This window comes from Oncorhynchus tshawytscha, linkage group LG03 (genome assembly GCF_018296145.1).
Source record: "Oncorhynchus tshawytscha isolate Ot180627B linkage group LG03, Otsh_v2.0, whole genome shotgun sequence".
Classification (NCBI taxonomy): domain Eukaryota; kingdom Metazoa; phylum Chordata; class Actinopteri; order Salmoniformes; family Salmonidae; genus Oncorhynchus; species Oncorhynchus tshawytscha.
The window spans coordinates 63139805-63155080 of NC_056431.1; positions in this window are offsets into that span (position 1 = coordinate 63139805).

A 15276-nucleotide genomic window follows, 5' to 3' on the forward strand; every position below is an offset into this window, starting at 1 on the left:
GAAATGGTTGTACATAGCTAAATCTGGCAAGTTATCTAATTGAAGTTAACTGCTTAACGTTAACCTGAATTGTGAATTTCTCTGAATGTTGTGCCTCTTGTCGAGATCAGGGGTGTCTTCAAGTACTTCGTCTGGAAAGAGAAAAATAAAATCTCCTTGAGGGATGCCATTGAAGTGCTAACTACATAAAAACTAAAAGCTGTAATAACAGTTACAGTAGCTTGCTTGCTAACGTTGGCTAAATACAACTGTCTGGCTAGCTGGCTAGCTGACTAGGCAGGCTGAAAAATATAAGTACAGTAGCTAGCAACGTCAATCTGTAAAACAGCTATTATTAATTCCTATTTAACAATATGTACTTAAGACAAACACATGGTAAAGAAAGTGTTCTCTTTAGTCTTTTCGGTGCTCTGAAGCAGCAGGTTGTCACTGTCAAAAACACCGTCCTTGGAGAGAAATTCTGAGGTAATAATTTTGCGCGGACTGAGCAAACATTTATGCAGTGAAATAGATCTCGAACTGCCCGTATCCTCCTACGAGGTAAATTAGAGACAAGCAACAGCCATGCCACCAGCATAGCAACGGACTCTTTGGTTCATTACGCAATCTGGTCAGAATGTTGCAACAGAAGCTAGAACTCATCGAATCCCATTGTGACGTAGAGGGGGACACTATTTGGCAGGAGGACACTATTTGGCATGACAGGACCCAAACCTGTGGCTGACAGAGAAAAACAATCGCAGGAACAAGTGTGTGACGCGGTCACACAAGGTGGGCATGGTCAGCAATCAGGGTGAACTTATTCCCGAGGAGATAATACTTGAGGGTGTCCAGGACCCATTTCACGGTGAGGCACTCCTTCTCGACAATCAAGTACTTCTTCTCCCTCAGGAGGAGCTTCGTGATGACATACATGATGGGGTGCTCCTCACGTTCCTGCTCTTGGGACAAAGGGCTCTTACCCTTGTGTCAGACTCGTCAATCTGGACCAGGAGGTTTTTTGAAAAGTCTGGGGTGACGAGTACGGGGTGCGAACATAGCGTGTCCTTCAGGGCCTGGAAGAAGGGGAGAAGCTAGAGCGGCAAAGGTAGGTGCGAATCAACTGTAGTATCCTGCTAACCCCAGGAACAACTTCACCTGCCTCTTGGTCCATCAGTTCGTCCACCCTCGGCATGAAGTAGGTGTCGAATTTACTGACCTTGTTCAGGCCCCGGAAGTCGTTACAGAAGTGGACGGTTCTGTCCGGTTTCGGCACCAGCACTATAGGGCTAGACCCCTCACTGTTGGACTCCCATCTCTAGCATTGTCGTCACTTCCCATTGGACTGCCACCCTCTGGGCTTCTGGTATCCGGTATGGCCGTTTACTGACTTTTTCTCACGGACGTTAGTGGATATGATGTTCCACAAGATCCTACGCTCTGGCACCTCTGAAAACACTGCTGTATTCCGCTGGACCAACTCTAGGAGCGATTGTCATTGGCTCGGGCTGAGGTCTTCCCCAATGGAAACTTCGACAGAGGGCAGGTTCTGCTGTGGCTGTGTCCGCGTGCCACTTCTTCAATAGTTTCACATGGTAAAGCTGGAGTGGTTTTCTCTGCCACATAGCCAGGAATTTGCTCTCTGTTGTGGGGATCAGAACCAAGACCTTCTCACCCGGTTGGAACTCTCGTGGTTGGGCCCTCCGGTTGAATATATGCTCCTGGGTGCGTTGCACCTGTGCAATGTGCTCCCTCACCACTGGCAAAATCGCCTACATCCTCTCCCTCATCTCCTCTACTTGTTCCACCACACTGCGAAGGGGGGTTGGTTGGTCCAGCAATCCGCTGGGCCGATGGCCATACAGGAGATCAAAGGGGGAGAACCCAGTAGATGCTTGGTGTACCTCGGTCACCAAGAATATCAAATGGGGTAGGAGCTGGTCCCAGTTCCTCCCGTCTCTCTCGATTACCTTCTTCAACATCTGGGTCTTATTGAAGTGTTGGACTAGCCCATCCATTTGTGGATGGTACACACTGGTCCTCACCTGTTTGATTCATAAAATATTGCAGACATCGTTCATCACACTAGACATGAAAGAGTTGTACTCTTATCAGGCTATGCTGCAGACTACCTATTCCCTGATACACACATGCACAAACACACCCAGAGTGTTTACTGTCTATGCATAGTCACTTCACCCCTAGCTACAGGTACAAATTACCTCAACTAACTTGTACCCCCGCACACTGACTCTGTACCGGTACCCCTTGTATATAGCCTCGTTATTGTTATGTTATTGTGTTACTTTTGATTATTTTTCGTTTTTTACTTTAGCTTATTTGGTAAATATTTTCTTAACTCTTTTTGAACTGCACTGTCGGTTAATAAGGACTTGTAAGTAAGCATTTCACTGTAAGGTTTACACTTGTTGTATTCGGCATGTGTGATAAATAACGTTTATGATTTGATTAAAAACTTTTTACGGCTGAGATCCCGTTAACGGGATAGATATGACAACAGCCAGTGAAAGTGCAGAGAGCCAAATTCAAACAACAGAAATCTCATAATTAAAATTCCTCAAACATGCAAGTATTTTACACCATTTTAAAGATACTCTTGTTGTTAACCCCACCACAGTGTCCGCTTTCAAAAAGGCTTTACAACAAAAGTATACTATGTAATTATATTAGGTCAGCACCTGGTCACAGAAAAATGCAATTTTTCCAGCCAAAGAGAGGAGTCACAAAAAGCAGAAATAGGGATAAAATTAATCACTAACCTTTGATGATCTTCATGAGATGACACTCATAGGTCTTCATGTTACACAATACATGTGTGTTTTGTTCGATAAAGTTCATATTTATATCCACAAATCTCAGTTTACATTGGCGCATTATGTTCAGTAATGTTTTGCATCCAAAACATCCAGTGATTTTGCAGAGAGCCACATCAATTTACAGAAATACTCATAATATACATTGATAAAAGATACAAGTGTTATGCATGGAACTTTAGATAAACTTCTCCTTAATGCAACCGCTGTGTCAGATTTCAAAAAAGCTTTACCGAAAAAGCACACCATGCTATAATCTGAGTACATCACTCAGAGACCAAAACAAGCCAATCAGATACGAGTCAGTTAACCTGTTGTGACGAGCAATCCCGTATCCGGGATCCTATTTATAGCCTCAAGCTCATTACCATAACGCAACGTTAACTATTCATGAAAATCGCAAATGAAATGAAATAAATATATTTGCTCTCAAGCTTAGCCTTTTGTTAACAACACTGTCATCTCAGATTATCAAAATATGCTTTTGAACCATAGCTAAACAAGCATTTGTGTAAGAGTATTGATAGCCTAGCATAGCATAAAGCCTAGCATTCAGCATGCAACATTTTCACAAAAACAAGAAAAGCATTCAAATAAAATCATTTACCTTTGAAGAACTTCGGATGTTTTCAATGAGGAGACTCTCATTTAGATAGCAAATGTTCAGTTTTTCCAAAAAGATTATTCGTGTAGGACAAATCGCTCCGTTTTGTTCATCACGTTTGGCTACGAAAAAACCCTGAATCCAGGAGTGTAATTATCTCCGCAAGCTCATTAGCATAACGCAACGTTAACTATTCATGAAAATCGCAAATGAAATGAAATAAATATATTAGCTCTCAAGCTTAGCCTTTTGTTAACAACACTGTCATCTCAGATTTTCAAAATATTATTTTGAACCATAGCTAAACAAGCATTTGTGTAAGAGTATTGATAGCCTAGCATAGCATTTAACCTTAGCATTCAGCATGTAACATTTTCACAAAAACAAGAAAAGCATTCAAATAAAATCATTTACCTTTGAAGAACTTCAGATGTTTTCAATGAGGAGACTCTCAGTTAGATAGCAAATGTTCAGTTTTTCCAAAAATATTATTTGTTATTCGAAAACATAATGTTAACTTTCACTGCTATGCGGATGACACACAGCTGTACATTTCAATGAAACATGGTGAAGCCCCAAAATTGCCCTTGCTAGAAGCATGTGTTTCAGACATAAGGAAGTGGATGGCTGCAAACTTTCCACTTTTAAACTCGGACAAAACAGAGATGCTTGTTCTAGGTCCCAAGAAACAAAGAGATCTTCTGTTGAATCTGACAATTATTCTTAATGGTTGTACAGTCGTCTCAAATAAAACTGTGAAGGACCTCGGCGTTACTCTGGACCCTGATCTCTCTTTTGAAGAACATATCAGGACCATTTCAAGGACAGCTTTTTCCATCTACATAACATTGCAAAAATCAGAAACTTTCTGTCCAAAAATGATGCAGAAAAATTAATCCATGCTTTTGTCACTTCTAGGTTAGACTACTGCAATGCTCTACTTTCCAGCTACCAGGATAAAGCACTAAATAAACTTCAGTTGGTGCTAAATACGGCTGCTAGAATCCTGACTAGAACCAAAAAATTTGATCATATTATTCCAGTGCTAGCCTCTCTACACTGGCTTCCTGTCAAAGCAAGGGCTGATTTCAAGGTTTTACTGCTAACCTACAAAGCATTACATAGGCTTGCTCCTACCTATCTCTCTGATTTGGTCCTGCCATACATACCTACACGTACGCTACGGTCACAAGACGCAGGCCTCCTAATTGTCCCTAGAATTTCTAAGCAAACAGCTGGAGGCAGGGCTTTCTCCTATAGAGCTCAATTTTTATGGAACGGTCTGCCTACCCATGTCAGAGACGCAAACTCGGTCTCAACCTTTAAGTCTTTACTGAAGACTGATCTCTTCAGTGGGTCATATGATTGAGTGTAGTCTGGCCCAGGAGTGGGAAGGTGAACGGAAAGGCTCTGGAGCAAAGAACCGCCCTTGCTGTCTCTGCCTGGCCGGTTCCCCTCTTTCTACTGGGATTCTCTGCCTCTAACCCTATTACAGGGGCTGAGTCACTGGCTTACTGGGGCTCTCTCATGCCGTCCCTGGAAGGGGTGCGTCACCTGAGTGGGTTGATTCACTGATGTGGTCATCCTGTCTGGGTTGGCGCCCCCTTGGGTTGTGCCGTGGCGGAGATCTTTGTGGGCTATACTCAGCCTTATCTCAGGATGGTAAGTTGGTGGTTGAAGATATCCCTCTAGTGGTGTGGGGGCTGTGCTTTGGCAAAGTGGGTGGGGTTATATCCTTCCTGTTTGGCCCTGTCCGGGGGTGTCCTCGGATGGGGCCACAGTGTCTCCTGACCCCTCCTGTCTCAGCCTCCAGTATTTATGCTGCAGTAGTTTATGTGTCGGGGGGCTAGGGTCAGTTTGTTATATCTGGAGTACCTCCCCTGTCCTATTCGGTGTCCTGTGTGATTCTAAGTGTGCATTCTCTAATTCTCTCTTTCTCTCTCTCTCGGAGGACCTGAGCCCTAGGACCATGCCCCAGGACTACCTGACATGATGACTTGCTGTCCCCAGTCCACCTGGCCGTGCTGCTGCTCCAGTTTCAACTGACCTGAGCCCTAGGACCATGCCCCAGGACTACCTGACATGATGACTCCTTGCTGTCCCCAGTCCACCTGACCGTGCTGCTGCTCCAGTTTCAACTGTTCTGCCTTATTATTATACGACCATGCTGGTCATTTATGAACATTTGAACATCTTGGCCATGTTCTGTTATAATCTCCACCCGGCACAGCGAGAAGAGGACTGGCCACCCCACATAGCCTCGTTCCTCTCTAGGTTTCTTCCTAGGTTTTGGCCTTTCTAGGGAGTTTTTCCTAGCCACCGTGCTTCTACACCTGCATTGCTTGCTGTTTGGGGTTTTAGGCTGGGTTTCTGTACAGCACTTTGAGATATCAGCTGATGTACGAAGGGCTATATAAATACATTTGATTTGATTTGATTTGTGTAGGACAAATCGCTCCGTTTTGTTCATTTGGGTAAGAAAAAACCCGAAAATTCTGTCATTACAACGCGAACTTTTTTCCAAATTAACTCCATAATATCGACAGAAACATGGCAAACGCTGTTTAGAATCAATCCTCAAGGTGTTTTTCACATATCTATTGACGATAAATCATTCGTGGCAGTTTGGTTTCTCTTCTGAAGAAAATGGAACGCGCATGGACCTGGAGATTACGCAATAATTTCGACGGAAGACACCGGGCGGACACCTGGTAAATGTAGTCTCTTATGGTCAATCTTCCAATGATATGCCTACAAATACGTCACAATGCTGCAGACACCTTGGGGAAACGACAGAAACTGCAGGCTCATTCCTGGCACATTCACAGCCATATAAGGAGACATTGGAACACAGGGCATTCAAACTCTGGACCATTTCCTGTATGAAATTTCATCTTGGTTTCGCCTGTAGCATTAGTTCTGGGGCACTCACAGATAATATCTTTGCATTTTTGGAAACGTCAGAGTTTTTTCTTTCCAAAGCTGTCAATTACATGCATAGTCGAGCATCTTTTCGTGACAAAATATCTTGTTTAAAACGGGAACGTTTTTTATCCAAAAATTAAGAGCGCCCCCTATCTCGAAGAAGTTAAAGTCAGAAACAGCATTATAAATATTCACTTACCTTTGATGATTTTCATCAGAATGTACTCCCAGGAATCCCAGTTCCACAATAAATGTTTGTTTTGTTCGATAAAGTCCATCATTTATGTTCGTAGAAACATGTCAAACGATGTATAGAATCAATCTTTAGGATGTTTTTAACATAAATCTTCAATAATGTTTCACCGGAGATTTCCTTTGTCTTTAGAAAGGAAAAGGAAGGCAGCTAACTCTCGCGCACGCCTGACTGAGCTCATGGCATTCTGCCATACCTCTTACTCAATCAGCTCTTATTCTCTCCTCCTTCACAGTAGAAGCCTGAAACAAGGTTCTAAAGACTGTTGACATCTAGTGGAAGCCTTAGGAAGTGCAATATGACCCCATAGACACTGTATATTGGACAGGCCAAGACTTGAAAACCTACAAACCTCAGATTTCCCACTTCCTGGTTGGATTTTTTCTCAGGTTTTTGCCTGCCATGTGAGTTCTGTTATACTCACAGGCATCATTCAAACCATTTTTGAAACCTCCGAGTGGGGTCCCTTACCTATCCAATACTAATAATAATATGCATATCTTAGCTTCTGGGCATGAGTAGCAGGCAATTTACTCTGGGCATACTCAATACTGCCCCCAGCCATAAGAAGTTAATGGAGGCCTGCGAAGAAAACAGAGACAAAACAAATCCTTGATCAGATAGAACAACAATAGCAGTGAGAAGACATGAGTTGAATTTATATGTGTATGTATGGCAAGGGGATGTGGAGTGTGTGGGTGTGTGTGAGTGCGTGCGTGTGTGGGTGTGTGTGAGTGCGTGCGTGTGTGGCTGTGTGTATTTGTGCGAGTGATTCAATGCTGCTCACATCATGGCTCGTCTGTGACCCTGTCAGACTGATGGATGTTTGTGAATATTTTAGATATTGTATTTTCCTAGTGAGCCCCTGGCTCAGCACAACACAATACGAGAAAACACTAATATTGCTCCCGCTGTCCTCTACAATCTGGACATTATTCTCCTGTACGATCTGAATACTGCATGGGCTCCAAACAATAGCAGAACAGATTACTTCACATGGAAAGCTTGTATTCCACATGTTCTCTTACATCAAGCCAAGCAGAGAAAGCCTTTACGTTGCACTAACACCAAAAAGAGATTACACACAGAAGAGGTGCTCCTGTTAGAATCTATTTTAATGCTTGGATAGAACATGGTTTAAAAAAGACTTGAGATATCTTTGTTTTCTTCTAACACACATAACACATACTGTACGTACACATCATTTTCTATTTTCACATTGGAGAGACATTTTTCATATTTCTCTCCAGAATAGCTCATAGCAGGCAACAGCCCTGTATATCTAATCTGATTTTCTCTGCTGCCACTGGCAGCCTGGTAGCAGGTAATATCTGCCCGACTGACACACACTGTGGGAGCAGATAGGAACAGTGTTGATGAAGATTCTGTATCATATCAGCCCTATAGAGATGGTTTCTTACACACACCTCATGGGAGAAAAGCTGACAACCTGTCAAACACAAACTCTCTTCCTCCCTCTTGTCTCCTTAGGGACAGATCGAAAATAGAGGAGGGTTGTCAAATGTATTTTTTTTGCTTTGGAGAGAGTAGTTTGTTATTTCCTCAAACAATCATCTTTATTCAACATTGATTTATTATTGCAAAAATGAAACCGTCGACTCAACAGCATTGACTGTTGAGCCGAGTTCCTACAATCATACGTAGTATACAGGGTCTTTATATAGCAGACCTCAAAATGCTTTAACCAGGGCTGGCTCCCATCCATGCAGATTGGGAGGATAAACCACCCTAGGTTCATCAGGTCGTTTATCTGCACGGGGGAGGGGGGGGGGTGTTATTTCACTCGTCCAGGCTAATTTTCCCAGATGCAAGGATGAGAACAAAAACTGAAATGTTCGTTCTATTCCTTCAGGCTATCTCGGTGACACACACAATCACATCTATAGAATGCAGGCCCAGTTAGACCGGATACTTATTTCTCACATAGTGAACACCATTTCTTCAGCCGGTTAGAGGGGTTTTGAGGTCCACACCGTTTGCTCAAATTATCCTGGACTGGGCACCCTCGCTGCGGGCCCCGGACTGGGCACCCTCGTTGCGGGCCCCGGACTGGGCACCCTCGTTGCAGGCCCTGGACTAGAGCCCGTCGCTGAAGGCTCCGGACTGGAGACTGTTGCTGAAGGCTCCGGACTGGAGACCGTCTGGACTGAAGGCTGAAGGCCGGACTGGGGACCGTGACGCACACAATAACATCTATAGAATGCAGGCCCAGTTAGACCGGAGACTTATTTCTCACATAGTGAACACCATTTCTTCAGCCAGTTAGAGGGGTTTTGAGGTCCACACCGTTTGCTCAAATTATCCCAGACTGGGCACCCTCGCTGCGGGCCCCGGACTGGGCACCCTCGTTGCAGGCTCCGGACTGGGCACCCTCGTTGTGGGCCCCAGACTGGAACCCGTCGCTGGAGGCTCCGGACTGGAGACTGTTGCTGAAGGCTCCGGACTAGGGACCGTCGCTGGAGACTCCGGATAGGGGACCCTCACTGATGGGAGGAGACATCTAAGGTCCTTAGAGGAGGCACAGGATGAACCTGGCTGTGGGGGAGCACTGGAGATCTGGTGTGTAGCCTTGGCACAACTTCTCCAGGCTGAATGCCCACTTTAGCCCATCACCTCCCGAGCGCAGGCACAGGTCGAACCAGGCTATGGGGGAGCATTGGAGATCTGGTGCTTACAATGTCCACCTCTCCTTTTGGCTGCATGCCCACCTTAGCGGCTCTGGCAGCTCCTGAATGATGGGCAGCTCTGGTGGCTCCGGACAGGAGAGAGGCTCTGGAAGCGCTGGACAGGAGGGAGACTCTGGAAGCGCTGGGCAGGCGGGAGCACCTGGAGGGAGGAGACGGAGAGACAGACTGGTGCGTGGGGCTGCCACAGGAGGCCTGGTGCGTGGAGGAGGCACCGGATTGACCGGACCGTGGGCGCACGGGAGGTCTCGAGCACCGAGCCTGCACATCCCGTCCTGGCTGGATACCCCCTGTAGCCCGGAAAGTGCGGTGGGGTGGAACAACCCGCACTGGGCTGTGCTGGCGAACCCGGGGACACCGTGCGTAGGGCTGGTGCCATATAACCCGGGCCGAGGAGACGCACTGGAGACCAGATGCGCTGAGCCGGCTTCATTCCTCCTGGCTCAATGCCCATTCTAGCCTGGCCAATACGAGGAGCTGCGATGTAGTGCACCGGGCTATGCGTGCGCACTGGGGACACACCGCATGACACGATGCCTACCCGGTCAACCTCTCTCCACGGTAGGCACGTGGAGTTGGCTCAGGTCTCCTATGTGACTTAGCCACACTCCCCGTGTGCCTCCCCCAATACATTTTTGGGGCTGCCTCTCGTCCCTGTTGCGCTGCCGTGTTAACTCCTCATAATACCCTCGCTGCGGGCCCCGGACTGGGCACCCTCGTTGCGGGCCCCGGACTGGGCACCCTCGTTGCAGGCCCTGGACTAGAGCCCGTCGCTGAAGGCTCCGGACTGGAGACTGTTGCTGAAGGCTCCGGACTGGAGACCGTCGCTGAAGGCTCTGGACTGGAGACAGTTGCTGAAGGCTCCGGACTGGGGACCGTGACGCACACAATAACATCTATAGAATGCAGGCCCAGTTAGACCGGAGACTTATTTCTCACATAGTGAACACCATTTCTTCAGCCAGTTAGAGGGGTTTTGAGGTCCACACCGTTTGCTCAAATTATCCCAGACTGGGCACCCTCGCTGCGGGCCCCGGACTGGGCACCCTCGTTGCAGGCTCCGGACTGGGCACCCTCGTTGTGGGCCCCAGACTGGAACCCGTCGCTGGAGGCTCCGGACTGGAGACTGTTGCTGAAGGCTCCGGACTAGGGACCGTCGCTGGAGACTCCGGATAGGGGACCCTCACTGATGGGAGGAGACATCTAAGGTCCTTAGAGGAGGCACAGGATGAACCTGGCTGTGGGGGAGCACTGGAGATCTGGTGTGTAGCCTTGGCACAACTTCTCCAGGCTGAATGCCCACTTTAGCCCATCACCTCCCGAGCGCAGGCACAGGTCGAACCAGGCTATGGGGGAGCATTGGAGATCTGGTGCTTACAATGTCCACCTCTCCTTTTGGCTGCATGCCCACCTTAGCGGCTCTGGCAGCTCCTGAATGATGGGCAGCTCTGGTGGCTCCGGACAGGAGAGAGGCTCTGGAAGCGCTGGACAGGAGGGAGACTCTGGAAGCGCTGGGCAGGCGGGAGCACCTGGAGGGAGGAGACGGAGAGACAGACTGGTGCGTGGGGCTGCCACAGGAGGCCTGGTGCGTGGAGGAGGCACCGGATTGACCGGACCGTGGAGGCGCACGGGAGGTCTCGAGCACCGAGCCTGCACATCCCGTCCTGGCTGGATACCCCCTGTAGCCCGGAAAGTGCGGTGGGGTGGAACAACCCGCACTGGGCTGTGCTGGCGAACCCGGGGACACCGTGCGTAGGGCTGGTGCCATATAACCCGGGCCGAGGAGACGCACTGGAGACCAGATGCGCTGAGCCGGCTTCATTCCTCCTGGCTCAATGCCCATTCTAGCCTGGCCAATACGAGGAGCTGCGATGTAGTGCACCGGGCTATGCGTGCGCACTGGGGACACACCGCATGACACGATGCCTACCCGGTCAACCTCTCTCCACGGTAGGCACGTGGAGTTGGCTCAGGTCTCCTATGTGACTTAGCCACACTCCCCGTGTGCCTCCCCCCAATACATTTTTGGGGCTGCCTCTCGTCCCTGTTGCGCTGCCGTGTTAACTCCTCATATCGCCGCCACTTGGCTTTAGCTGCCTCCAGCTCTTCCCTAGGGCGGCAATATTCCCCAGCCTGTGCCCAGGGTCCCTTACCATCCAAAATCTCCTCCCATGTCCAGGAGTCCAGAACCTTCTGCTCCTGGTTACCACGCTGCTTGGTCCGGTTGTGGTGGGTAGTTCTGAAACGGCTGTCGTAGGTGGAAGAAGGAGAAGACCAAGGTGCAGCGTGGTACGTGTTCATGATCTTTTAATTACACTGAACACTAGAACAAAAATAACAAAACGGAACAAACAAAACAGTCCTGTCTGGTACAGAGACAGAGACAGAAAACAACTACCCACCACTCAAGGGCGAAACCTGGCGGCTTAAGTATGGTTCTCAATCAGAGACAACGATTGACAGTTGCCTCTGATTGGGAACCATACCAGGCCAAATGCATAGAAATCTCCACAAACGATTATGTTAGGTCACCACCAACTCACAGAAAAACACAACCATTTTTCCAGCCAAAGAGAGGAGTCACAAAAAGCATAAATAAACATTAATCACTAACCTTTGATGATCTTCGTCAGATGACACTCATAGGACTTCATGTTACACAATACATGTATGTTTTGTTCGGTAAAGTTCATATTTATATATCAAAAATCGTATTTTACATTGGCATGTTACGTTCTGTAGTTCCAAAATATGCAGTGATATTGCAGAGAGCCACATGAATTCACAGAAATACTCATAATAAATGTTGATGAAAATACAACTATTTTACATCGAACTTTAGATACACTTCTCCTTTATGCAACCGCTGTGTCAGATTTTTTAAAAACTTCACAGAAAAAGCATCATCTGAGAACGGCGCTCAGAGCTCAAATCAGCCAGAGAAATATCCGCTGTGTTGGGTAGTCAACATTATTCATAAATAGCATTATAAATATTCACTTACCTTTGATCTTCATCAGAATGCACTCCCAGGAATCGCTGGTACACAATAATTGCTTGTTTTATTCGATAATGTCCATCATTTATGTCCATTTATGTCCAATAGCTTCTTTCGGACCAAACGTTCAAAAAGTTATAGTACAGGTCGAAGAGACTTGTCAAACTAAGTATAGAACCAATCTTTAGGATGTTTTCATCATAAAAGTTCAATAATGTTCCAACCAGAGAATTCCATTATCTGTAGAAAAGCCATGGAACGCAGGTCGCTCTCATGTGAAAGCGAGTGACTGAGAACGAGGCTGTAGGCAGACCCCTTAGTCAAACAGCTCCCATCTGGCTCCCCTTCACATGAGAAGCCTGAAACAAAGTTCTAAAGACGGTTGATATCTAGTGGAAGCCTTAGGAAGTGCAAAATTACCCATATCCCACTGTGTATTTGATAAGGGTGAGTTCAAAAACTATAAACCTAAGATTTCCCAGTTCCTGTTTGGATTTTTTCTCAGGTTTTTCTCAGGTTTTCTCAGGATTTATGTTATACTCACAGACATCATTCAAACAGTTTTAGAAACTTCAGAGTGTTCTATATCCAATACTAATAATAATATGCCTATATTAGCATCTCGGACTGACTAGGAGGCAGTTCACTCTGGGCACGCTATTCATCCAAAAGAAGTTTTAAACTCAGAAAATAAAAACTTCAGAAGATTCCATGTGTCTGCGTCTTTAAAATACACATCTCCAACCCCTGAAAACCCTACTAAAACCATATGAAATAGAACACTCACAATAAATCAGACATAGCATTTTAAAAACACCAACAAATACTCTCTACAAGTGTGATGTGTGGGGGTACCTGCAAACCATGTGGCAAAACAAACAAAAATTGCCAGGCCGTATTTCATTTGGTAGTTGACGACCTAATCCAGATACATTTACACTAACTACACTGCAGAATTTCACTCACTGGTCACCCAAGACTATAATACTTTTCTTGCCTCACACCCAAGCTACCTGGCTAAAGTTGGCTAGCTTGCTAGCTAATGCTACTTCCAGGCACAAACAGGAAACACCTCTTCACTCTCCATTCTACTCACCTAGCAGAGCTGGTTAGGCTTTTTACATGTTTATTCAAAACATCGGTGACTAACTGTGCTGCTGGCAATAAATCAAATTACGTTATTTCCCTAACATTTACTGAATTCATCAGCTATTCTACGCTCTGGTACATTCAAACCAGTGCTCTAAAATCCGAACAAAATAGCCTTAGCAAATTTACCAAATACCCCATTTAACAATGTCCATACTCAAATTACTTCAAATAGTACGGTTAGTGAGATTACCCTGATAGACCGCTATCATCAATACGCTGGCGTATTGAGCTAATGATTGTTATTCTATATCATTGTGCTAAGTCACAATTACATCTCTGAATTCTCTAAGATTGGAATTTTCCTTTCATCAGGTTTGTTTCGTTTTTTTATCACCGAGACATCACTTAATCAATTGCCAGCCCAAGCTCCATAAACACTCCTCTCAGTTACCAAATCAAACTTTATTTTCCACATGCACCGAATATAACAAGTGTAGACTATACCGTGAAATGCTTACTTACAAACCCTTCAAATCAAATCAAATCAAATGTATTTATATAGCCCTTCGTACATCAGCTGATATCTCAAAGTGCTGTACAGAAACCCAGCCTAAAACCCCAAACAGCAAGCAATGCAGGTGTAGAAGCAAGGTGGCTAGGAAAAACTCCCTAGAAAGGCCAAAACCTAGGAAGAAACCTAGAGAGGAACCAGGCTATGTGGGGTGGCCAGTCCTCTTCTGGCTGTGCCGGGTAGAGATGACAACAGAACATGGCCAAGATGTTCAAATGTTCATAAATGACCAGCATGGTCGTATAATAATAAGGCAGAACAGTTGAAACTGGAGCAGCAGCATGGCCAGGTGGACTGGGGACAGCAAGGAGTCATCATGTCAGGTAGTCCTGGGGCATGGTCCTAGGGCTCAGGTCCTCCGAGAGAGAGAAAGAAAGAGAGAAGGAGAGAATTAGAGAACGCACACTTAGATTCACACAGGACACCGAAGAGGACAGGAGAAGTACTTCAGATATAACAAACTGACCCCAGCCCCCCGACACATAAACTACTGCAGCATAAATACTGGAGGCTGAGACAGGAGGGGTCAGGAGACACTGTGGCCCCATCCGAGGACACCCCCGGACAGGGCCAAACAGGAAGGATATAACCCCACCCACTTTGCCAAAGCACAGCCCCCACACCACTAGAGGGATATCTTCAACCACCAACTTACCATCCTGAGACAAGGCTGAGTATAGCCCACAAAGATCTCTGCCACGGCACAACCCAAGGGGGGGGCGCCAACCCAGACAAGATGACCACAACAGTGAATCAACCCACTCAGGTGACGCACCCCCTCCAGGGACGGCATGAGAGAGCCCCAGTAAGCCAGTGACTCATCCCCTGTAATAGGGTTAGAGGCAGAGAATCCCAGTGGAAAGAGGGGAACCGGCCAGGCAGAGACAGCAAGGGCGGTTCGTTGCTCCAGAGCCTTTCTGTTCACCTTCCCACTCCTGGGCCAGACTACACTCAATCATATGACCCACTGAAGAGATGAGTCTTCAGTAAAGACTTAAAGGTTGAGACCGAGTTTGCGTCTCTGACATGGGTAGGCAGACCGTTCCATAAAAATGGAGCTCTATAGGAGAAAGCCCTGCCTCCAGCTGTTTGCTCAGAAATTCTAGGGACAATTAGGAGGCCTGCGTCTTGTGACCGTAGCGTACGTGTAGGTATGTACGGCAGGACCAAATCAGAGAGATAGGTAGGAGCAAGCCCATGTAATGCTTTGTAGGTTAGCAGTAAAACCTTGAAATCAGCCCCTGCTTTGACAGGAAGCCAGTGTAGAGAGGCTAGCACTGGAGTAATATGATCAAATTTTTTGGTTCTAGTCAGG